This window comes from Rhinolophus ferrumequinum, chromosome 17 (assembly GCF_004115265.2).
Source record: "Rhinolophus ferrumequinum isolate MPI-CBG mRhiFer1 chromosome 17, mRhiFer1_v1.p, whole genome shotgun sequence".
Lineage (NCBI taxonomy): Eukaryota > Metazoa > Chordata > Mammalia > Chiroptera > Rhinolophidae > Rhinolophus > Rhinolophus ferrumequinum.
This window is the reverse complement of record NC_046300.1, coordinates 55445030-55467978: the sequence shown is the minus strand read 5'-3', so window position 1 is coordinate 55467978 and position 22949 is coordinate 55445030. Positions and strand designations below refer to the sequence as shown.

General features: G+C 41.7%; 1 protein-coding gene across 4 annotated transcripts in view; it reads left to right on the top strand.

The window, feature by feature from the left end:
- The window catches only part of FHIT (fragile histidine triad diadenosine triphosphatase), a 1395299-nt gene that overhangs the window by 21028 nt on the left and 1351322 nt on the right, over positions 1–22949 (top strand). For 2 of the 4 annotated variants that reach the window (XM_033131625.1, XM_033131622.1), the window contains exon 2: positions 8825–8872. The exons of 1 other annotated variant lie outside the window; for it this stretch is intronic. The gene's annotated coding sequence lies outside the window, so the exon portion shown is untranslated. Of the gene's footprint in view, positions 1–8824; positions 8873–12604; positions 12721–22949 lie in introns of all 4 variants that reach the window. One more of the 4 variants, XM_033131621.1, reaches the window with a different exon arrangement.

Below are 22949 nucleotides of genomic sequence, written 5' to 3'. Positions count from 1 at the left end.
TATGAAAACAAAGATAAAGAGTGTTTTAGATATATGAACTAGAAATAGATGTCCTTTCCAATAAGAAGGGCTCCTACTGACAATTTGTTGTTAGTTTTCTGCTGACTGTTCCCTACATGTGTCAAGCTTCCCCCTAACTTCCATGCTTTCTGTGCATTTTTCATTTTTATGTCTGTTCTTTACATCCACATTTTTGGGGTAGAGGAGTTAGGTTTGGAGAAATCCACACTGTCTCACCAGAACCTTCAGACCAGTAACCCATAGAGGAATGAAAGGAAGTCAGGCTGGGTGATCTGGTCTCTGACACTGGTTTCCAGCAAATTTACATGTTTCTTATGGGGATGAAATTTTCCTCCTCATCTGTACTATATTCTGTTGGCTTGAATAATGAGTCACAGAAAAATGAGTATTTCTTTAGCTGTGAACGTTTCAGCTGGCAGAAATGTTAGGCCCTTGGTGTTAGTACAAGGCAAAGTAAGGTAGCATTTAGAGATAGTCTGCGTCAGCGTCATACTGACAGTGCCCCTCACTTGAGTCAGGGACTGGGGACTTACTGGGAGGTACCATCTAGCAAAACATGGAAGGCCAGTCTTGTGCCAACTGAAAAAGTTGCATCACTTCCAACTCTTGTGTACTTTGCACATTATTGCATGCCTTGCAAAACGTTTATCACTTTTTAATTAGGAAGGACTAAGGGATTTTTGTACCCCAAAGAAAATGTCAGCAGCCCAAAGATAGAAAAATTGTCCAGTGGACATAGGGGCAGTCATGTTTAACTTTGAGCTCACACAGTTAACAAGGACAGTTTCATACTAGGATTTGTGTTGGGGGACATGTGTCCTTGGTCTGTCAGGGTGGAACTGGGGATCTGGTCTTTCTGTTATTCTGACAGTCCCCCAGTTTGTTTCTCTTGCAGCCAGGCCTTGAAAGAACATGCCAAGAGATCAACTCTGTTCTGCTTCTTGGCCTATCATGTAAACTGTGGCCTGTCATGTTCATTAAAATGAAAATTTGTTGAATGGAATTTTTCCGACTGGCAGAATAGTTTAAATGTCAGATGTTGTTAGGCCTGGATGTAAATATTATGTTTCTATTGTTAATTAATTGCAGCGCCTCCGTACCACTGATCCAAAATCCAATTTAGTCTGCAATAAGCCCGTGGATAAGGGCCAGAGATAATGAATGCAGAGGGAAAAAATGTATTCAGAATTTCCATTGTATCTGTCAATGTCCTCTTAGAAAAATAGCAAATTTTGGTGTGTCACTGTACTTCAAGAGGTGCAAAACAGGACAGAATTAAGACTCATTGTATTTTGAAACCTCTCAGACGTTACTTACGATCGCATCCATTTTCTCTGCTAGCCCTGAGTCTGTTCCAGCATGAAAAATGGGACAGATGCTGCTGTCTGTCCCCCTTCTGTGATGTCCCCCACATTGCTGCCACTTCTGAGTCCACTGTTAGGGTCACAGCTCATTTCAGAGTCGTAGAACTGAGGTATCTAGCCCACAGTCCTCCTCATTTCTCTTTGCAGTGTTCATTTTCTTTCTTCCCTTTGCTGTCAATCCTTTCTTTTTCTTTAGATCTCTTGTTTTGGTCCCCAGAGTCCATAGCCTGTCTGTAAGTCTGCCACTGTTTGTTAAGATCATTTTGCTTCCAAAGTGAGCTGGTGGCTGAGTATCATTCAAAACAATGCTGCTAGAACTGTCTGCGTTAGAAAAGGGGGGCAGAAATCTTGTCCTAGGGCCCAGACCTCAAAAATGACTGTTGTTGCAAAGCCATGAGCCAGCAGGCATTTGAGGCCGCTATTCTCCACCAATATTTTGTTGAATACTTGCTGGGAGTAGGGCATCTTCTCTGGCCACCTCCCTGGGTTCCAAAGGCAAGTGCGTGTGCCAGGCAGGGAAGGACTAATTAAGACTTTGGATGGCAGGACTAATGTGGCCCAGTGGTCAGGGACCCTCATTTAATTCCTCGCATCCTGGACCATGCCAACCTCGTTCTGCCCCTGTGATTATGCCAACAGAGAAGCGGGGAAGGGAAGATGAACTTTGGTGTGCTCTGAGCTTTCCTGTCCAGCAGTGTCTGTCAGATTAAAAATGAGAGGGAAGGAGGCCAGGGACTCTTCCAGATGGAGAGTTCAGAGGAGGGCACAACCAGACTCCCTCCGCACAGTGACGTAGCTGGGCCATCCAAGCATTCGGCCAGGAGCCAGGGGAAGCACAGGCTGCCGTCTGACCGTGCAGTGGAGTGGGGGCCTGGCTTGGGTGGAGGCAGAGCATTTGCCCCAAGGGCAGGGCAGTCTCATTGGAGTTCAGTCTGAACTCCTTTTAAGAATGTTTTCCCTAAGACGTGGACAATGTGGAGTTGGTGTTCTCCAACCTCTCTGTTTCTTTCTTCAGAATAAATCAGCCAAGTAAGAAAGGTGACCTTAGATAGGCTGCAGGCAGCAGTAACAGCAATGGCCGTACATCCTTGGACACACTTGCATGTGGACTGCAGTTCCAGGCAGCAGGGATCTCGTGATGACATAGCACCCTGACCGTCACTCTCCATACCTCTTGGTAGCACAATTTTCTAACTGGTTTTCGCATTCATTGAAAAGTGCCGGGCGTGGGTGCTCTAGGAACAGGATTTGATGTTTTTTAGACTCAGGCTATCTGAGGTCTATGTAATGATGGGATGATAACAAATGAGGTGAAACACCAACTATCTGGCTTGACCTTCCTTAAAAATTGATTATTTTAACATTGCGTCTATACAACCTCAGTTGCTCTCTGAGATGACCCTCTTCTTCTCAAATTCAGGTTATATTAGAATTTGGGGAGGGTCTGTGCTGCTGGGAGCAGAGCTGTTTGACTTGAAATGTCATCTCATTCTGAGAAAACATACCGGGGCCACGTTAGGGCATCCTGTGCAAATGTCATATTGTCAGAGTGTCTCCCCCTGGGATTAGACTCGCCATGGTACTTCCCAGTCCTGTCTGGCTGGTCAGACAAAGCCACTGACCTCTTAGTGAGGTCACCAACTAGGCCGGGGTCATGCTCCTCGAGATGTCGCCAACTCGGCCAGGGTCATGCTCCTCGAGATTTCATGGAATTTGATTTGTCTCTGACTCTGTGAATTTCAAGATGCTAGTTATTGGCTGATTGGTATTCTGCTCCTTAGATGTCACCTAATGAATTTTCAGAGCTCATGCTACTTGGCAAATTTACTTTACCAATGCCTGGCAAATACGATGGCATCGAACAGGTGTGGTGATAGTGTGCTGTGTTGTGAGTGCGTGGTTTTGTGTATGTGTTTGTATCTTTGGCCACAGAATGGTAGGCTTCTGTAGAGAAAGATCTTTTCATCTTATGAAAACCTAGATTACAAATAAGAACAGGAAAATACAAGTACAAAAGTAAAAGTAAAACTACCCCTAGCTTGAGAATTCTGTCAGTTTCCAGTTTTCATGCTAATGCAAACTTATAATATTCCTTTAGTAAGCCAGTTTTATTGAGTGTATGTTACATGCTGGAGGCTGTGGATTCAATAAGGAACAGTATAAATGTGGACTGTATCTTTGTCATAGATTTTCACATACATTTTGACAACATTGATCAGTTTTCCAGGTGAATAACAAAACTAAGAATTATTTTGATCACCCCTCCGAACTCTATATCTTACAGTTTCACAAATTCTGAAAATACTCCATAAGAAATACATATAAAATGAAATAAAACTTGTAGGAATATATTTGAGAAGGGTCATGTTTTTGGGGTCTTTGCTGCTGTTTCTTGTGAGGGTTTAAATCAGGTGGTCGATTTTTCAAATGATTCCTTGTGTCTAAAACATTCATTTATCATCAGGTAGTTTAACCAGGGCTATGTTTTCCAACTGCCTGGTTTTCACCGATATGTAGAAAAAAGGTCTAAGCATCTTCTCTTGGTTGAAAATTGGCTATCATTTGAAAGAATGTTGAAATAATTTGTCTGCAGTAACAGCTCACTGAACATAGCATAAAAACCAAAAAGAGAGCTGAATTTATTCAGTGTCTTCATTCTAGTGTCTTGTCTTCATTCCTGCGTGAACAGACTCCTGTCCTACGTGTGTACATAATTGTTCCAGACTTAAGGTCAATAACCAACCCCTTCATGTGGCCATCAAGTCCCGTGAGGGCTGCAGCATGTCACAGCGTCGGGGGTCCCTCCGTTCAGGGCAGTGTTGTCTGAGGGAAGGTGCAATTGGACGGTTCCCAGAGATAGGGTTCAACTGGGAGAGATGAATCACAATCAAAAGAGGTGTCTATACTTGAGAAAGCTGTTTGTTTAAATTCAGACTGGTTTGTCAGAGAGCTGGGGGCTGGATAATGGAGTGAGGGGCTTGGGCTTGGTCACACATGTTCTGGGTGGCTACCTTCTGACAAACCACCGGGAAAAATCGGTGTGTTCTGGCCTGTACTGCTCTGCTTCCATGTCTATGTCTTTTAGGACAGCCGAAGCCCAAACCTACTTGGAGTCATTTAAATTTAATCTGTCTTGCAGGAGGTCGTGGGAAGGGTATAAAGTATCTGTTCTAGAACAAAATGGGGGTAAGTTAGACACGAGGGGAGTGGAAAGTGGTTCAATGAATGCATTGCAGCTGCAAGTGAAAATGTTTTCATGACCTGTAGAAGTTAGGCCTTTGGATTTTCGGGCCAATGCAAACATGGGAAAGAGAGGACTAGTTTGAGTGGTTCTTCCTGACTTTTGTCCAGAGATATGTACTTTGGGCACTGGAACAAGAGTTCTCTGGTCCTGACTAGCCCTGACTTCAGGTACCTACCGTACATACGAGGACAAATGTTCAGGCACTGGAGATGTACACAAAGACCACTTGAAATCCACTTGGACTTGATTTTTCACAGGGTCACTATTTGGTGCTGGTATAGAATCGGGGGCTCACAATGCACGGGCAGCGTGTGGTTGGTTTGAACCATAAAGGGCATAGGTTTTAAGAGTGTAGACACTAATTAAGGTGGTAAAACATATACACAGGAGCAATTAATTTAAGATAATAGTATACGTGCCTATCACAGGGCCTTATATGATTAGGGTGAGACCAAAGCTCTGAATAAGACCTGTCCCAACGTCTACCTTTCCCTTTCGACTTTCTGGGAACTTTTAGTACTCTTTCTCACTCTTCTGCTTTCAGCCTCTTTGTCTCAACTGGATCTTCTCATCACCTTGACACATACTCAGGTTCTGTTTACAAAGTATATGAAGAAGCCCTCTGTCTGTCGTTTTTTCTCTCCCAGTTGCTCTTCTCTTTCCTCCCCTTCATACCCAGACATGTCTAGGATTGTGCTTATTCAGTCTTCATTTTAATGAGTTCCTCTTATTTCTCAACCAACTCCAAACTGTATTCTGTCTCAATTAGTCCACAAAACAGTTCTCGTTGAGTTTCTCAATGACCTTCACATTGGGCATTTTTAGTACTTTTATCACTTGACCTTTTTGTGACACTTAAGGTTTTTGTTTTGCTTCTCTGAAAACTGTCCTGTCTCTTATATGGTATTCATCCTTCTCAACACAACTGTTAAATGTTGAACTTCCTCAAGGATCAATCCGAGGCCCGCTTCTCTTCCTCCTTTGTACTATTAATATCTCCCTGCACTGTCACATCCATACTCACAATGGAAGTTACTTCCTACTTAGAAGTAACTCACCAATTCCAAAGCCCCTCTCTGAACTACAGACACACATGTCCAACTCTACCTGGACCTTTCTTTTAGATGTCGCTCAGGCATGTCAAGTTCAATGTATTTACAACCAAACTTGTGTGCTATCTGTTTTTTAAATAATTGTTGAGACTACCTTTGTGGCCTAATATGTAGTCCCTTTTAGATTATGTTCCATGTGTACTTGTAAAGAATGCTGTGGCTGATTGCATTTTCCAAATGTAGTTGCACCAACACATGTATCATTCCCATGTGCTCTTCTTGCCGTGTAACTGGCACTCCTCCCACTGAGAAATGGGATCTTTGTTCTCTTCCCTTAAATCTGGGTGGGGGTTTGTGACTCACCAGTAGAGTGCTGTATAAATGGTATTAATGTGACTTCCAAGCCTACGTCATAAGGAATACAGCTTCTGCCTTGGCACTCTCTCTGGCAACTCTTGCGTTTGAGATCCAGCCACCATATTGTGATGAGACCTACACGGAGAGGCCACAAGTAGGTATTTCGGCTGATAACCCCAACTACGGTCTCAGCAAACCCTCAGTGACAACTGGCAGACAGTGGAGTGGACCTTCAGATGATTCGGGCCCCGGCCTGCAGGTCTTCTAGCTGAGGCCTCAGGCGTTGTAGCTCACAGAGAAGCTGGCTATTTGTACCCTGTCAGAATTCCTGTTCCGTAGAAACTATAAAAAATAATAAATTAGTATTTTTAAGTCATTAATTCTTGGGTGTTTTGTTATATAGCAACAGATAGCCAATGCAAATTTCTGTTATATTATTGCTAACATCTATTTTGCTTAATATTAACTTATTTCCACCAGGTTTCTTTTAGTTCCTGTTTGCTTGGTGTTTAGTTTTCTGTCTTTTCCTTTCAAACTCTCTTTATGTTTTAGATGTGTTTCTTATAAACATCACATAGCAAGATTTAAAAAAAATCCATTTCTTCATGTCTTTCATTCTAGAAAATTTATATTCATTAGCTTTTGATATTGGTCTTCTCCCTTTATTTTGAGCTTGGCTATATGTGCGTGTGTGTGTGTGTGTGTGTGTGTGTGTGTGTGTATAATTTTAAATCTATTATATGTATAAAATTTTAAATATATATTATGTATATAATTTGAAATATATATGTTTAAAATTTTGTTTAGCATTTCTGTGTGTTTGAAGTGGGAAGGGATATACAGTTTCTAAGTTGTCAAACAATAAATTTTTCAGATTTTACAAAATGTAACATTATACTATTTAATCTTCCCCTAATTGTGTCCTCCCCAACTCTATTGCAGTTCACATAACACAGGGGGAAGGAGAAACTTACGGTGTTGTCGCCTGGAGGGGCCTTAATACTCCGAGATTTACTTCACCGCCCAGAAGTCTGGCCTTACTCTTTGGTGGTCATGCATCAGTGATAATGGGTTCTATGGTAGGTTAGGGGGATGTGGAGGGAAATAGCCCAGCAAGGGCTAAAGCAGTTGCTTAGGACATTGAAGGGGAGGGAAAACCATGGAGCAATGGCCATTCCCAACTACTATACCTTTACAAAATGTTAGGACGTAGCCAAGAATGAGGCCTATTCCAATTATTTTTGACTATGGAGTCACCATATGAGTAATGGTGGACAGCTATAGAATCAGCCCCTTGAAACCTTAACTTATGACTGTTGCTTAGCAACTCTGACTTACCACATCTCTTCTCATGTTGGCATGTGTGTGGTCTGTACACAATATGGTTTGGTCACAGGGAGCTTAATTTAACATGTCAAGATTTGAATTGAAATGCCAAGTGCGGCTTCCTCTGTTTTGTGAGTTTCTCTCTACTGAGAGAAGTCTACACGCTACCTCGAGAAAGGGAGATCGAACCTGTAAGCTTGCACATCTATAGAGTAGTTCCCCCTGATCCACGGTTTTACCTTCTGTGGTTTCGCTAACCCGAGGTCAACAGTGGCCTGAAAATACTAAATGGAAAGTTCCATAAATAAACAATTCATAAGTTTTCAATTGCACACCGTTTTGAGGAGTGAGATGAAATCTTGTGCCATCCTGCCCGGGGCATGAGTCATCCCTTTGTCCAGCATCTCCATGCTGTAGACGCTCCTTGCCTGTTAGTCACTTACTGGCCATGTAGGGTGTCAGATTGGCTGTCGTCGTCTTGGCAGTCTTTGTGTTCAAGTCGCCCTTATTTAACTTAATAACCGCCCCAAAGCACAAGAGAGTGATGCTGGCATTTCAGATATGCCAAAGAGAAGCCAGATAGTTCTTCCTTTAAGTTAAAAGATAAAAGTTCTCGACTTAATAAGGAAAGAAAAAAAATCACATGCTAGGTTTCTAAGATCTACAGTAAGAATGCATCTTCTATTTGTGAAATTCTGAAGACGGAAGAAGAAATTTATGCTAGTTTGCTAAGAGAGAAAAGCCACATTCACGTAACTTTTATCACGGTATATTGTTATAATTGTTCTATTTTATTATTAGTTATTTTTGTCACCCATTACTGTGCCTAAAACGTAAATTAAACTGTGTCATGGTATGCATGTGTAGGGAAAAACATAGTACATATAGGGCTCAGTACTATCTGCAGTGTCAGACATCCGTTGAGGGTCTTGGCACGTGCCCCCTATGGATAAGGACAAGGGGAATGACTGTACTCATGGCACAAGTGGTGAGGTCTGGATTGGGAGGATCACGTGCCTCATATAAATGGAATAAGCTCCCCCAAGTAAAACTTTTTCAGGGAAATGGAAATAGAGTGTGCAAGAAAGATGACACTAAAAGAAATAAAATAAATGTTCGGTCAGATTGAGTATGTTGCATAATGTTTCATTTGATTTTCATCTCGGTACTTTATAAGCCATTCCTATTCTGTTGCCTTCACATCCCAAAAGATTTGACTGTAGATCTGGCCAGGTTTGTGTGATTCAATTCTGGGGAGACATGTGTGCCGTTTTCAGTTTATGACTGTATTTTTTACTGTCCTCTTGTGTGGGAGGCATGAGGCACAAGTTTTATCAATGGTTGATTTGGCTAGCATCACATACCACGGCATATGGAAATTCCACTTAGAGACATGGAGAGAAAACATTTGGTGTTTTATTCGCAGATAACTCAGTGCTTTCATTTTTATCTCTTTGTAGCTTTGAAGCTCAGCAAAGAAGGGAATCCATTGAGAATAGTGTGTAAAGGTAAGTGTATTTATTACATGGCCTTGACAAACATTGCCTTTACAACATTGATTTTTCTTCTATTCGGAGATTTAAAGACTTGGATTAAAGATATAGCTGACAGGACAACTTCCTTAACCATCTGCTTGCCCTCTCTCATAGGCAAAAGCGCTAAGCAATAGTTAGCAGAGAGCAGGAGGGAAGAAAATGATGTGCTGAGGGTACCCAAATTCAATTGTGTGCCTGCTGACTTTTGCTTTCTTCTCAGCAGTTAAGATGTTCCGATGGAGCTAAATTTACTAAGATTAATGCTAGATGGAAAAAGAATGCTGTTGTACCTCTTCTGGTCAATAGTTAAATAAAACCAGCTGGCCAGATAAAGCATTTAAGATAAAATGCAGAGTGGCATTTCAATTGTGTTGGATGAAATTTATCATGAAAGTCAGTTGGGCACTCGCGCGGAGGAGCTCGTTTTGTGGAAAGAAGAAAGCCAGCCTGTTTGGTGTAGCTAATTTCATTCCACCCCAGTCACTGTGGACCATAAGTGAGTTACAGGAAATGAACTTCCAAGTTCAAAGCATTGGGGAAAGTACCTACTGGGCCACGTGTGAAACATTACAATGGAGTTGGTTTTTACGTGGAAAAATGTAATTGTTTCCTTTTTGCTAGGAATATTTATACGCGTACCGTTGTACTGCTCTACCTCTGTACAGCATTGTTCTTTGATTCATTGTTTAATTTCTGTTCTGCATGGAGTATTTTAATTTAAAGAATTCATTCTGGGGAATTATAAGGCTGCGGTTTCATCAAGAGTCTTCGGTGGTCAGGGTGAAATATGCCATAATTATACCTTTGTTTTCATCATCAATTATGTTTTTGACAATTTTAGGTTCTTTTCTGTCGTTTTTATTATAGCAATCATGAGTGTGACCACTTTAGGTAAAGTTGAAAAGCCATTTTGATTTACCTTATATTTTAAGTTATTCCTAACTTTATGACAAATCTACTTCTGGGGCTGAATTTTTAATGTTTATTTTGAGGGTGAAAAAGAAGTTTGGAGGGAAATTGGAGAAAACCCCTTTTGAATAATCAAAACATGAACTGTGAAAACACTGTTTTGAGAATTTGCTTTGGGATGACTAAGCTCTGTGCATGAAAGCTGGTTTGCTTAGGATTTTTCTGTAATGGTTGACCACTAGTGGAGAAAAAACTATCTTAAGAAGTCGATAATTCTTATTTTCAGCCATATAACTTACATGTCTCTGGACCATTGAGCCACATCTTGGAATAAAGCAGTACTTGAAAGCTTTAGAAAGAAATTCTCATAAATTATTGGTATTAGTGGTGATGTAGCAATCTTCAGAACCTTGCAATCTTTAGGTGTAATTATGGTCCTCTTATTCCTCTTGGGGATTTTTTCACACCAGTACAGTCCCTTTCCTCTATTCTCAATGAAAATCCTTTGTTATATTGGTATTCTGCTGCTAGACATGGAGTTAGCCCTGGTTTGGCTTTCACTAGCGATTGGACCATGGACACCTTATTTAACTCCTCTATGTCTCAGTTTCTTCATTTGTGAAATGGGGATAATAATATTGTTTTCTCAATAAGGTGGTTGTGGAGATTAAATGTTATTATGTGTCAAGGGTTTAGAACAGGTCCTGGACCACGGTAAGTACTCAGTAGATGTTAGCTGCTGCTGCTGCACCTGTTGGTGTTACTACTTCACCATCAGCAGTAGCAGCTTTAGCATTCCTGTGAATGTATTCATTACATATTCTGAGAAGTCTACTTTTTTTGGAAGGTTAAGGATAATGTTTCTGAAATAAGCATGTTGTTACTAAAGAAGTGCCAATCCTGTTTTGTCTTTAGGAATCAAATGAAAAGATAACTTTCAGGTAATATGAGAAGTGATGTCTCTGGAAGTGAAAAGTTGTCAGGTTGAAGTTTTGTAGGCATCGGGGCAAACACTTTTTTTGGCTGTGTGTGGGCCATTACTAATTAATATTTGTCGTCTTAAGAAATTAGTGATCTGCTAGCTAATTAGATTCTTAAGGAATTATTGAAGAAAGCCCCTCCCCCTTTTTTTCCTGTCTTGTGTCTGTTTTCCTTTCCTAATAGCACCTTTATTTCCTTTGAGGTTATTAGACTGGTGGAGCTGTAACCAGGGGCCTCCATTCAGCCTAGGGATGGGTGCATGACCCACAAGCTTGGTTAAGTGGGTGCTCCTTCTTTGGAATTGGAATCTTGAGCTAAGGGATTCTCTTTTCTCACAGTGGGCGTTCTGCCTGACGTACCTGCAGTGAGACCTCTGTTGCAGTTCCCATTTTCCGGCCTTCATGTCTGTCTCAGCCACTGGTGGTCGGTCTCCAAGCCTTATTTGCCCGTCTGCCACGAACTCACTGAGCCTCCAGTTTCTTTCCAGTAATCCTTAAATTAGCCACTTGGTTTCTGTTTGCATCCATAGAACCTTAACTGATGGAGTAGTTTAAACATTACAGAGCTGGATTTGGAATAAATGGGGTGTGTTTGGAGGTTTACTATTAAAATACCATTCACTACTTTCTTCCCTAATGTGTAAGTAGATGAACATTTTGCATCAGATTACAAAAGGTACAGAGTTCTCAATTAGTATTTCAAAAATGGACTATTTTGCTGGACTCTACACTACTCCTGTGTTTGGTATAAAGAAGTCACTTTCGGCTGGTTCTCCAATGTCTCAAAAGATGTATGTGTATGTGGCGGTAGTGTTGGGAATGAGAAGAGAAGCGGAGAGGTCACTCCTTCCAATTTCTGGGACTCTGGTCTCTGTGGCGTGGGGATTGTGAAGGGACTGTGGTTTCCTTCTTCTTACCCCAGCATCTCAAAACTTAACTCTTCAAATATTTGTCTACTTTTCTCTGAATTTTTATTCTTCTTTTGAACGCTTTTCTTGTCCTACTCGAACACTTTCTTTTCAATGGTGTGTAAAATGTGATTGAAAACTCAATGACTTCGGTCTCTGGTAATCCTCGTGGTTTCCTGAGAATGGAATAGGCAAGTTCGCTCTGTTTCCCCTTGTGTCTTGTCTGCTGACTACTTCTATGTTCTGTGCAGTGCAGAGAACAAAGCTGGTTAATGCTTTGTTTCTCAGGGACATCGAATTTGTACTATTGTTGTGAATAAACAGCACAGCAGCACTCTATGATGGGAAGAACCTTAGCTGAAGTGTTTGGAAACCGCCCTTCCACTTTGGGCTCCACTGCTTGTCATATGACTCTGAGTGACATATCTAACTTTTCATAAGGTTTTGGGATCCTCACTTGTGAAATCAGGACCACCCTTGCCCTATCTCCTGCATAGGGCTGTTTTGAGGATGGCATAAAGATAATGTATCTAAAAGTACTTAGCAAGTTGTAAAGTGCTGCATAACATCAATGTATTATTATTAATTGTTATTATCATTATGCCACATATATGTATTAAACCGATTGAAAAACCAAGGGCTTGTTTTATGAGGCTGAGTAGGAAAAGGAGGTAAATTAAAAAACAAAAATAAAAACAAAACTCTTCATATTGTGCTGGTGCTGCATGTTTTTTATTTGTGCCTTCTGCCTCTCTCTCTGAAAGGCCCTCTGCTCCAGGGCTAACTTTGTGGTCATCATTTCTTGCACCCCCTTGCTCTCCAGCTTTCGGTTGGATTAGCCAATGCAAGGCACTGGGCGAAAATCAGAGAATTCGAGGTTAGAATATTATCCCCTCCCTTTCTTGCAGCACGAGTGGTTGTCTGGCTGTATTCCTCGAAGGGAGCCCGCAGTTCCTGTTGGGAGCTCCTCTTCTGCAGCTCCAGCTCTTTCCACCATCTGGTAACTGTTACTTCCCTTTCTCCTGTAAGTCTGAGGTGGTAATGGTTTTATTTTTGCTAACTTCGGGGTACTGGACTGTCCCTTCTTGATGTCCCTTAATCTTGCCCACACCCTTCATGAAATCCACCTCAGTTTCCCCAGGTGAAAGTGCTGTCTCTTTCCTGCTGTGATCTTAATTACACAAAGGAACTTCTTTCTCTGTATTTCCTTCTGCCATCTTCAATACAATTCAATTCAATGCAATTCAGTTCAATTCAACAAATATCTTTTTAGGACTTACAGCGAGCCAGGGACATAGTGTTTATTGTACACTTTCAAGAACTGGACATTTTGGTGGTACAGTTGGAGGGATTAAGTCAATCAGTTCTTTAAAAAGCAAGTTTTGATAAATGGAAAAGCTTTACGTTAATCCTAGTATATAAAGACATCTAATATTATACACATTATGAATTGTTTTCAAAAATTCATTTTTATTTTTATCAAAGCAATGTATCTACGTTATTTGAATAAACCAGCACTAAAAAGCAAAAAGTGAAAAATTCGATACCTTCCCCCTCCTTCTACCTTTCTCGCTCTCTTCTGAGCCCTCCCCCAGAATTGGCATCTTTCAACTCTTATACTTGTGTTTATTTGTAAATAATGTGCTTATACTGTTTTTTCCCTGATATATGAATTTTAGCAATAGCTCTTTGAAACTCCCCACTCCTACCACTTTTGGGCCTCAGAGTCTAACATAATCATTTCACAATTTTTGTTTAAATCAATATGTAATATTTACACCTGGTTGGTAATATATATATATATATATATATATATATATATATATATATATATTTTTTTTTTTAGCATATGACTTTTTGTCTTCCTTGGAATTAACTAATATGCTTTTATAAGTTCACTTACTTTCCTAAGCATCTACCTTTTGAGGTAGGTAGTAATAGCATTTCCATTTTGTAGATGTGGAAATTGAGGCTTAAGGCTAAATATTTTGCCCAGCCACACAGCTAATAAGTGTTACAATTGGGGTTAGCCTCCAGCCAATCTGTCTACAAAGCCTGCATTCCTAGTCATGACATTTACAAACACTGTCACTTCAGTTGTTATCTCAACGGCTACATTAAAAAAAAGAAAAAGAAAGAAAAGAGAAAAAACAAACCAAAACAGAACTTGAGTGCTAGCTTCAGACTTTCAAAATCAGTAGATATGAGATGGGGACCAAGAATCTGTATTTTCAAAAGCTCCACAGGAGATACCGTTGATCAGCAGGGTTTGAAAACTTATTTATATTCTATGTCCTACCAGTACCATAATCGTCATGGTTACCATCATCATCACCACCACCTCCATCAGCAGCTCTCAGTAGCCGAGTAGAAATCTTGGTATCCTTTAGAACAGCTGCTTTTTGACGTTCTGGGTGAGCTCGCACTGGTGGGTGACTTCAGGTAATGATTTATCTGGCCATTTTTAAGTTTGGCAAGTGCTTTGGCAGGAACTGTGTCCCATAGAAGTGGACAAAGTTGTTTCTTTATTTTTTTCCCAGCTCATCTGGTCGTTACTTGATCTGGTATAAAAGCACTGAGACCCTGGGCCAAGAGGTGCTTTCTCTGAAAGTGCGTCCCTGAAGGCCCATTGTCCTCCCCGTCTTACATGTGTTCTAACCAGGAAAAACGTGACGGCACATGGGTAGCCCAGGCAGTGGGTGCAAACCTCAGACGTCCTCTTCCAGCAAGTGCCTGTATATGTTGTGGTTATTTTCTATCTTACGTGTTCTGAATGCTCTTCAAAAAATAAATAAATAAAAAACGAGAACATTGTCCCTGTACTTAACCCTGACCTTAAAGGGAATCATTTTTTTCCTGAAAGTCCCCTAAAATGACATCTAGGGGGAATACAAGTAAAAGACAAACTTTGATGTCTTTGTTCTATTTAGTTTTTCCTCTCCCACAAGGTTTGTGGCTGGCATTTCTTGTTTGTCTGGCAGGAGAGATGCAGTAAAATTTGGCCTGGGCTTTTCTCATCCCTAGGTGTGAAATTATTTCAGAACTATAATAATAATACTTTACATTTCTATAGTCCTTTTACTTGAAGATCTAAAAGTGTTTCTTTGGAGCTAATACAGCTTCCCAGCACCCTCTGAAGACGGTAAGGATTATTAGAGATTTCCGCCAAGAACATTTTCACATCATATCCCATTTGTGAGTTGAAAATGCTTTTGTATTATTTGGGAATCTTAGTTAGGTAAAGTGCTATGCATATGGGGCACTTCTTTGTATTCAGTCTTCATTAATTTCCAGCACATTGAGCGAAATACTGTCACTTCTCATGAATGGGTGTGACATTATTTAGAGAAAATTAAAATAAAAGCATTCTGTTATTGCCTTTTACTTGAATGTTTTGAAAATATTCAGTAATGTTCACCAGCTATGGATCTGTCTCTGTAACAGTTAATTTTCCTTTTCAAAGGTAGCAGGACTTGCAGGAATATATTGAATAATTAGTGGGAACTTGGCCCAGTAAGTGTGGTATCTTTGGGAACTCATGTCATGTCAAGCCAGTTAAAAATATGAACTGAGTTTAAATTCAGATTTAAAGGTTTACTTTTCAAAAATTGTTTTGAATGTTTCATGAATGAATTTTAATTATGCATGCATACATGATTTTATATATTATAATACGTGAATATATATATGTGTGTGTGTGTGTGTGTATACATTTTTTTCCCCCTAAATATTGGGAAGTTCTATATTAGTGGCATTTGAGGTTTCTGCTCACTTAGTGTCATTGGTCAGAAGTGCTGCAGGTCTGCCATAGCACAGAACATTCAGGAAAAGGCGCTGTGAGACAGTCCATGCTGGACATTCTGAGAGGCTCCTTGCCCTTGCAGTATTAGATGGCCCTGCTGTGTCTGCAAAGGAAGATGAGATCTTCTTTTGTGGCTTTAAGACCCCAATGTTCATTTTCCCAGCATCCCCTCACCATCCCCATCAAAAGTCCTGTCACCTCACTAGAGGTCAGCCAGGGAGCAGGGTACCAGCCTACACTAGTTTAAGGAACTGGAAAACCTCCAGCTTCTCCCCAATATCAGGAAAGCCCAGTTCAAACTAAACAAGATCAAAGGAAACAGAACAGTTTAAAAGAAGACAAAACAACCCAAACTTGTCCTCTCTCTCTCTCCTTTCTGCCGGTATCTAGCACATGCCCTTCCATGAATTTAGGCTTTTGAAAGAAAAACCCTTAGTGAAGGCCAGATTTGGGGGAGTTAGAGATTGCCTTCTAGTATTTTCTGCTTCTGGGCATGCCCCTGAAACACAGAGAATGCAAATTCTGTTGACGTTCTTGAGATAAGAAATGGAAAAATAGACACAGAAGGGATAACAAAAAGGAAAAATTGGTATTTTTAAATTATGCTGCCCCCAACTCTCCAGAGACAAGGTTTTGCATCAGCATTCTTGAGGTGCAATATGACTTTCATGATGGAGAGAGTGTCAGATGGTCACTTGGTTAATTCTTTTCCTGGCATCTCAGTTGTCTAACTTTTCGGGAAAAATTCACGTAAGACCCAGCATCCGAAGATTTGGAGGAATGTGGACAGAATTATGAATCTCTGCACCGTTTCCTCCTGAGTCTATTGCTCAAAGGCAGTCACATAAATTTGCTGCTAATTGTGTGAAGATAGATTTATCAGTGAAGATGGTTTTGGCTGCAAATAATCAAAATGTCAATTCAAAATGGTTTAAACAATAAGGGAATTAAAAACAAAAAGCTTCCCGCCCTCGCTGTGTCTACGTGCTGAGTCCCATGGATGGCATGATTGATGGGAAGGCATTACAGAACCCTGGCTCTGACTGTCTGGAATCAAACCTCAATCCACTTTTCCCTCGTGACAAGCAACTGGGGACTTACCAGGGTGCCTTTGATGGTTGTCACTGTGCAGCAGGGAGAGGATTTTGAACTCTACGCTGTTGACAGATTGCTAAGCATTGTCAATTATTTTGTGAATTTCTTTACCACCTTACATTTGGACACAAAGTAAAACCCATCAGAATAAGGAAAATGAATTATGTTAAAGAATGAGACATCCTGAGGGGGGCAGCTATAGGTTCTGTTAGTACAGTGGCTCAACGATGCCATGAAAGTTTCCAACTCTTGCTCTTTTCCTCTGTCATCTTCAGTGTGTTGACGTGGTCCTCAGACTGGCTGCCTTCATGGTTCTAAGGTGGCTGCTTCATTTTGGGGATCCATCTGCACATATGGTAACCTTCTTTGGCATAAGAGGATGTCTGTTCTCATGTGTCCCTTTTTATAAGCAAGGGACCTTTCCTGTAATGCCTCTAGCAGGCTTCTCCGCAGGTTCCCTTTGGCTGATTGCAACCACACTCTCTTTCCTATATCAGACAATGGCACACGGGGTGGGATTAATTTAATTGGCTTAGATTTGTGCTCTTCAGTCTAAGTTTGTTCTTGTCATGGTACACATAGAAAATGGTAACATTTGATCAGCACATTAAGTAAACAGAAGAGGCTGCTCACAGCTAGAGGTGGCTGGTGTGTGTGTGTGTGTGTGTGTGTGTGTGTGTGTGTGTGTGTGTGTGTATAATGGGGGTGTTGGCGGGGGGCCTTGTCTGCCCTGGGCCTGTCCCTGTCTGGCTGCCCTAGGGGCTAACGGGATGGATATCTGAGCGGCTATAACCCACTCACTGGTTTGAACTAATCAGAAATTATCCCTGAGCTGCAATAATCTCACATCCCTGGACACATGGTTTTGTGGAGGGAGGACATCACAGTAAAACTGCGGTTTTCCCAGTAAGGCAGAAGAGGGGATGGCTGTTGAATGGGCCCTCAGCCATGCCTGCTGGGTGGATGTTTCTTGTCTTTGCATATATACCTAATGTCCTTCTTTGAATCATTAATTCCTTATGGAAGAAGAACCAGTTCTTCCAAATTTGAAGTGCTCAGTGATTATTTGTGTATCGAATGAATGGGTATGTACTCACGTACTTGACCAACTGATGCATTCAACACCGTTGACCACCTGTAATACGCTAGGGACGTGCTGTACGAGGTGCAGGCAACGTGGGCCCTGCTGATGGTTTTACACTGGAGGGAGGGAGCCAGGTCAAAACTATTAAACAGGCAATAAATACATATGTAAGTAAAAGTTATGTTAAGTCCTATTCAGGAGGCAAAACAGAGCAAACCTCCTCACGGTCCACACAACAGGAGGGCTTCTTTGAGTTAATGATATTTTAGCTGAGATGTGAAGGAAGGCTAAGGGGAGTGGGGGATCAGCCATGTGGAGTGGGAATGAGGGTTCATCGAGGTGACCCTTGTAACTACATCTTAGGAATTGTTTGTTTTTAAGAAACAAACATCAACAAAAGACGGGGCACTTACTGTAAGGCCACAGGGCAGCTTTCAGGCACACGCCTCTGAGATCCTGTGGGTTGGATTCCAGACCACAGCAATAAAGTATCACAATAAAGCGAGTTGTAATCTTTTTGCTGGTGGAGGGTATTGCCTCCCCTTTGTGGAAAAAAAAATAAAATAACGCAGCATCTGTGAAGCATAATAAAATGAGGTGTGCCTGTACTGATCTGAAGGCAGGTTGGACCCAGAAAGTCCTGAGGCATTGGACCGGGAAGTGGTTCGCCCTCAAGAGCTAACAGGAGCAGGACCCATAAATGGATAACCATGTCCACTCCGCAGTGTCTGTCTGTGTCTCCATCCTACAGCGCAGCAACTGTCTCGGGAGCGGCACAGCCTCTCCCCATGCTTCTCCCTGCTTTCTGCTCTGCCCTGCACAGCTGCCCCTGCAAGGGGTCCGTGGAGACTCACAAGAATGACTGCGCTCCGAGTCCTCTTCCCTGAGGGAAAGTCTCTGGATTGCTTGACGTAGGTCGGGTCCCCACTCCCGCTGGAATCAGCTGTGGCCTGGGCCCAGGGTCCACCTGGCTGTTGACTTCTTAATTCTACTTAATCCTGCCTAGCAGGATTGGGAGTGCTTCTCTCAGAAGGTGGGTGATAGGGCAGGTGGATGGAATAACACCCTTGTTAAATGCTTTCTCAGGGTCTCCACGTTTAGTGACACTGGTAGGGTCCCAATGATGTAAATAACTTAGTCACTACCTTAGTTACTTAGCTGAGGACTGTAGGGCACTGCATGCAGCAGGCACTTAAGTACTTAGTGACGGTACTAATAAGTTGAATGTGAGATATGTGGTGGTGCTTCCTCAAAGGTGCGGGTCAATTATATTGTTTTAATGGCAATTCTTCTTTGTTTAGCACATGAAAAACCTTTCCATAAATACCAGCCTGTCTCTTTAAATCACTTTATAATTACTTGGATTACAAAAGTAAGCATTTGCATTTTAGGATATTTGGGAAATGAATCCACCAAAGAGAAGAAAACAGAAGTTGCTCATAATCCTACTGCCTGGAGATGACCTCCTATGGCATTTCAGGGTATTTTTTTTCAGTCAGTTTTCTATATAGATATGTTGTTTTAAAAAAATTGGTACGTACTGCTTTTCCACTTAACATAAAAATGCTTCTACCACGTCATCATTAAGGGCTGCGCTGTATTCCGTCATGTGGATACAGCATATAGAAGTGAGTGTACAGGTTAGGAAAGTCCATCTGCTGGTCGTGGTCCTCGGGCTGGGATGGATTGGAACGCTGACCCTTAGCACTGCCCATATTGCTGGTGACTGTTGAAGCTGGTCAGAAATTAAGTTTGCGTGATAATGATCACTCTGGTCCCCTGGGCCACTACTTTCCTAAGGATAATTTGCATGAAGCTCATTTACTGTTTTGCAAGGAGCATGGCTCAGTTTGAGCATCCCTGTAAGGAAAATAATCAGCGTCCCCCTCAGGGTTCCAGGAAGCTTTCTCGCAGCGCGGGTCAGGGTGGCCCCTGCAGACTGCACTTGCTTCTTCTGATAAAGCTAATGCAAGCATGCCAAATTGCTTTGCTCCGGCTTAACCCTACTCCAGAATGAATCCATAAACGCTACAAAAGCAAAGCTTAGGAACATATGCTACGCAGAACTCAGAAAGCACCCTACCTACTTAATCTTTTTCCTACTTCAGGGGGAAAAAAGTCCGTTTATACTTGAACTTGAACTGAGAATTGAGGGATCACAAAAATGAAGATTGGACGCCATGCTAGAAATCCGCAGTGTGTTTTTTCATTTCCCTTAGAGACTCGGGTTGATTTTTCAGTACACCTGTGTCAGTGGGAAAATGTGCCTGCCCTTTCTAGAGTTCTTAGATTCACTACCGATGCTGTGACTGTGTCTAAATGCTGTTTGAGGAACTGCAAGTTCCCGTTGTTTAAACAGAGTGTTCATCATGGGTTCTGAAGACTGAAGCCATCTCTTCAGGTTATTGTCGCCCCTTCCCTGTGTGAGTCTCTGTTTATATGATTGCAGATGGCCTTGGGCACTTCTCCACTTGGTGTTCCTGGCGAGTCTTCCTCAGAGAGGTGAATGGAATCACAATGGATGTGCAGGAGCTGAGTCAGGGAAGTGCCCTGGTACTTAGAATGCTTGCTGGCCCTTCTGGTTCCCGATGATTCCCCTGCAAAAGCATCCATCTTTTTCCTTGCTGACCTATTTGGTCAGCAAACTCCCACAGAAGCTGTTCGGGCAAGGCTTCTGACCCTGAGGTACCTCAGGGTTTTGCTGCTGGAGGCTGTGGGCCTCCCCACCCTGGAGCCCTGGAGGACTCTAGCAGGTCCACTTCAGTCTCTCCATCTCATGAAACTGCATGTGATTTTCTTACCCATGTCTTATCTAATGTGTGTCTGTTTCTTCCAGCTGTCTTGGACTAGGGGACTCCAGGGCCATTTGGTTTGACACCAAAGGCACTATCTGTGTATAGCCAGTCGTAATGAATAACTGTAAACATGATTAGATGCCTGCCCGGAGGGGGTGTTAGCCGAGAGGTGTGTGAATCTGCTTGGAGGGGCAACAGCTGAGATGTCAGAGCAGTTTACCATTTCCTAGGTAGGGGCACTGGGAGAGTGTTTTCTGTCTGAAAAATATAATAAGCATCAGATCCTCACCTTTCCTTCCTGTGGCTTCAGGTCCTGCTCATCCTACTGATTTAGAAATGAGGGAATCTCTATCGGTATTACAAGGACAGGAGATTCAAAGTGAGAAGTGAAAAAGCAGGGGACTTCAAAATAGGAATGAATTGTGGTCATCATCAACCCAGGATACATTTGTTAAGATGCATCTATGAATGCACGTGATTCTGTGCCAGTTCATGCCAATGGGACCTACTAACGTGCTCCATTTTCTCTGCAAGCATTAAAAACTCTGATACTGGCGAACAGGCAAGATATCAGGACACGTATCAAGATAGCAGGAATGACAGCATGTGGGACCATTATGCCGTTGATATTTATTGTGGTATTGTGACTTGGTCCAAAAAGGCATCCAGCATCTTTAGCTTATGATGTATCCAGGTCATGTGGTAGTCACTTTGCTTGAATTCTCTCATTCAATCTTTATCACAGTTTATGGGGCAGATATTATTCTTCAGAATTTAACAGTTGAGGGAATAAAAGTCCAGAGAGGTTAAGTAACTTGACCAAGATAGCACAGTTTGGAAGAAGGAAGTACTTTAAAAGAGGGAGTGCAGCATATTTGTGCAGCTAGGGCAAGGGAAGGAGAACTTGTCATTTCTCTGAAAAGGCAGAGTGGTACTGGTGGGGTTTGTGCTATGTTCCTTGGTGAAACTTCAGACAGGGTTGGGATAATATGGGGGCGTGCCTTATGCTCTCACATGCTGCTTTCTGCAAAGCTGATCTGTTTTCGTTCATTCATTCATTTATGATTGATTCATTCAGATTCACTCACTCGCTTTTTCTATAAATTGAGCAACTGTTTTGCTGAGAGCTAGGTGTTAAGAGCAATGGGAAGGATCAGAGAATTGAGAATCTGATTGGAGAGGAGGGTAGGGAGAGCTGGGGCGTCCTGCACTTAGTAGTGAATGTGGCAAGACGCAGCAGATTTCAGGAGCTTGTTGCAGGAGTGATTGGGGTGACCTCTAGGTCTCCTCCCATTGGGAGCCCGTTAGGATTGCAGAATTTGGTCTCAGCACAGGGACTGGCATTTGTTCTGCACTGTCAGCTACAATGAAGAGACCTATGAACAGCATATGATTTCTTTGTGACAGGTAATTTGTGAGCTCAGACATGTATGTCTAAAAGAGATGGTGCGTAGAAGTGGGGGAGGACCTTCACATCAAACAGTGGACTTCTGTGACACATGTGCAGGGGCAGCTCCAGATAGAAATAACTGGGAGGTGGGCTGCTGCCTGCTCTTTCGTAGCCTTACTTGGCATAGCTGTGACATCCATCCCACCCATCCCAAGGACCGAGCAGTCACACCTGCTCTTTCAGGGTATCAGTGCCCTTCTTTCCTCTTTTTAGTGTCTCTTCCTCCTTTAATCAAAGAACAGGACAGGAGGCTGTTGAGAATTCTATCACTCATTTACTCTTTTTTTTAAAGTTTATTGGGGTGACAATTGTTAGTACAGTTACATAGATTTCAGGTGTACAATTCTTTATTACATCATCTATAAATTACATAGTGTGTTCACCACCCAGAGTCAGTTCTCCTTCCATCACCATATGTTTGATCCCCCTTACCCTCATCTCCCACCCCTCTCCCCCCTTACCCTCTGGTAACCACTAAACTATTGTCTGTGTCTATCACTGATATGTGGTATATAAACCAAAAACAACAAAAGAACAAGACAAAGAAATGAGAAGCAAAAACAAAAACTCATTTACTCTTTAGTGTGAATTTAAACCTACGATTTCTTACAGTATTTCATGTGACAAATGAGATAATTTACAGAGTATGTGAGAGAACAATTTTTTGGTTAGTTGCATTAATTTCTTTAAGTTTCCTTCTACTTATGGCAAGCGACATTGGCTAAATAAAAGTCATATTGGATATTTACAGAGGTGATAGAAAATTCTAAAGACAATTCTAAAAATGAATTTAGGTTGGCAAAGTTGAGCTGATTAAAACTATTATGTTAATGATAGAATATTGGTTCACAGATATTACGAGAATCATGAAAGGAGTATGTGAATGACTCCTTTCATGAAGTTTTAGAACAATTTACCTGGGTGTATTTGCATTTCAGACTTTAACTGTGGAATACTAAGTTTTGTTGTATTTTTTAATTAATCGTAATTTAATCAATCAGACTGGAGAGAGCACCCCTGAAATCTT